A 3,410-nucleotide genomic window follows, 5' to 3' on the forward strand; every position below is an offset into this window, starting at 1 on the left:
ATGAATTATACAAAAAAAAACTGTTCAAATTCAAATTTTCTCTTGCAATTTCATTGCAAAACAACAAAGAGTATTACTATCGATTACTGAGATTAGGATTAGGGTTTGGGAACTAGTAGTAAAAAAAAATCCTTAAAACATTGCAACAAGCAGCGTAATCTTTTATGACTGGAGGTACTGAAATGACCACAAACTAAAGTAAAACTAACTGTGATGGAAGCAGAGAAGAGTGATCGGTAACAGAGGACAGCAATGTTCTCTAAACAAGACGGCGGTCCAACATCCAATACTGCCGTGCATTGTGATTGGCTCTTGGGATGAAAAAGATAACTTTACAAAGTTTGGCAATGGAAAAACTGGCATGGCCATTTTCAAAAGCATCCCTTGACCTCAAGATTTCTGAACATTTTGCATGGAATAATGTAAATATACATGTTTGTTTGTTTTGATATCATTATATTTCGCTGTCTAGATATCGTGATCAGCCTTTGAAAAACCTGCACTAATTGATAGAGTTCAGTATTTTAGTTTTATTTGAGAATTTTACTATCATGTCTGTCATAAATTTTAGTGTTTTATTTTGAAGTCACTGTTTTATTTTGTACTCAAATCACTTTTCACTACAACTAACTCATTCATACACATTCACATTTACATGCACAGCATCAGGAGCAATTTAGGAATCAGTATCTTGCTCAAGGATACTTTGACGTGTGGCAGGAGGAGCCGGGGATCGAACCAACAACCTTCCGATTAAGGGACGACCTGCTCTGTCTCTGTGCCCCACCCACCCCAGGTAAAGACTGTGTTATTTCTGTATCAAGATCCTGTCTCTTGTCTTGAGTTTGAGTCCAGTTGCTTGTGTTTCCACTGGTCTTAATAAATTCCAGCTGTAGTCCAGCAACTGTTCTGTGAGGTAAAGTCACTGTTTTTATCACAGCAGTCTGGTGGTTTGAAGAGATCCATACGACGACTGCCTGTCAGAAAGGGGAAGTTGAAAATGGATTTGCATGGACTTCCTCCATCTCGTTCATTCTGCTTTTTGCTTCCTTGCGTTGTTTTGTTGTGAACAAACACTTTACTTTTATTCTTGGATCTCCATTAGTGTAGCAGCTACTCTTCCAGGGGTCCGCACACAACAAAGAAGACACATAACAGGTATAAAAGTAAGACGAAAATCAATAAACAGTTCAGATTCTGTCATTAATTCAGTTTTTGTTGATATATAATTGTATCATCTGCAGAAAGAGCAGCGCTGCACTCGTCCAGAACACGAGGCATTCTTTGATCCAGATGTTCAGAAGAACAGAATCCACATTTTATTTTGAAAGAGAATTATTTCCTGCCACAGCTGGACAGAAACAAACTGCAGCGTCTCCTTTTCTCTCCTTCCTGAGCCGTAAACAGAACATATGGCCTCCACACTCTTTCCTTCCCTCCGCGGTCTCAGGCGCTAACGGTCCAGATGGCTGAAGCTCGTACAGCTTCATCTCTGACTCCATCCGTCCGTCTCTCCATCCATCACTCTGTCTGACGGACAGCGCCGGCTGCTGCTCGCCGCAAAGCGCTCGACGGAGGAAAGAAGAAAATGATCTTCAGCTGCTTCCCAGTGAACTCAGTATGTTCCTAGCAGAACCAAAACGGTCCCCAGCTTCTAATATTCAACCTGCCGTCACTGATAGAAGGGTGGACAGAAAAACAGAAACAACACACCGAGTCATCGGTGCAAACACTTGACGATCGACAATGCAAACACTCAATGATGGCGTACAGAGGTCAAATGTTTACTCTAAAACTGAGTTTTTGCTCCACTACAGCTCTCTGTCTCTTTTCAAAGCCACCAGACTCATTTGATAAATATTAAATATTGTAATATATATAATACAGAGAGTTCCTAAGAATATCAGAAAATCACATCTCTGATTAATATTCACAGGAAATAATCTGCTCACAATTCATCCAAATCTCTGGTTTCCCACAGACAGTTACTGAGTTCACTGTTGGTTCATCGTTCAGTTTATCAGCTGTTCAGTTTTCTCTCGTCTCGCTTTCAGCCGGGTTGTGACAGAGGAAATATTGTGAAGGTGTCGCTGTGAACTCTGGGTAATCTATTACGGCATTTCTCACTATTTCCTTAAACCAATCAATAGCTGAATCCATTCAGTCGTAAGTTGAGTTTGTTGGTTTCTGAAGTGGGTCCTGTGGAACAACGTCAGCTGTTCACAGAGCTAATTAAAGACCTCCAACATGGCCACCGGAGGGAGCTTCACACCACCTGAAGACCCTCTTCATCCCTCCTTCATCCCCTCATCTTCCTCCTGCTGTACATCTGTCCATCCGTCCGTCCTCACCTCTGTCTGTAATTAATGCTAACAGGACGCGCTAACCGCTGATGAAGATCTGCCAGATCCACCCGTCCGTCTTTACCTCTGTCTCTCCCACGTTTTATGTCTTCGTCTTCCATATGGCGAGGTCGCACTCGCCCTCTCCCTCCCACCCTCCCTCCCTCGGTCTGCAGAGAGGTTGGGTTTGTTAATAGCCCATATGGCCTCGTCATATGCTGCCAGTGAATTCTAATGACAGGAGATTGGCAGCCGCTCCCTCGCTGGCGGTCCGACGGCGACACGGCGCCAACGTGCCGTTAATGAAACCCGAACCTGCTGAAAGTCATCAGAGATACACCCAGCGTTGTTTTAATTAGAATTATAATAAAGTCACAACTTAAAGAGCATTTCAAAAGCTTTTTGGGGATTGTTGCGTCACAAATTCACAGCAACCTTTTTGTTTTTATAAACTGATTTCAACCGGTTTACCTCAAACATCTGTCTGATGTCTGTGTCTCTGGAGGAGAAGATAGCGCCAATGATGCTTCAACAGAGTAAAGTTGCCTTCTGGGAAATGTAGGATCCAGTTGTTTTTGGAAGCTTGACTCATAAAATATCTTTAGCATCAGATTATTGACTGACATTAGACAAAAAATGTGAGAAACACGATAAGTTCACAATAAGTAAAGACGAGAGGATACATTTTTAACAATTCATAAATTAAAAGGTAAAAATGATAGAACCAAATAATATAATACATGTTTTTTTAAAGGATATAATAACTGTCATTATACTAATTAATATTGGTTATTAAATAACAAATATATTATTAATAAATTATATTATATTATAAATTAATGTATTAATAATAAACATATTACGTTGAATATAATAATGTTTTATTTTTAAATTTTTATAGTGTCACCGATCTTAGTTTTAAATTTTTACAACATATAACATTTTTTTTATTATTTTAGATCCAACAGATCGGAGGAGGATCACACTGTGTTATTGATTCTATTGATCAGAATACACTGTATACGCAACAAGTATACACAGTATCTTTATGTGATATGATAGTCCATG

Source organism: Morone saxatilis, unplaced genomic scaffold (genome assembly GCF_004916995.1).
Source record: "Morone saxatilis isolate NCDOM2014 unplaced genomic scaffold, NCSU_SB_2.0 Contig9, whole genome shotgun sequence".
Lineage (NCBI taxonomy): Eukaryota > Metazoa > Chordata > Actinopteri > Moronidae > Morone > Morone saxatilis.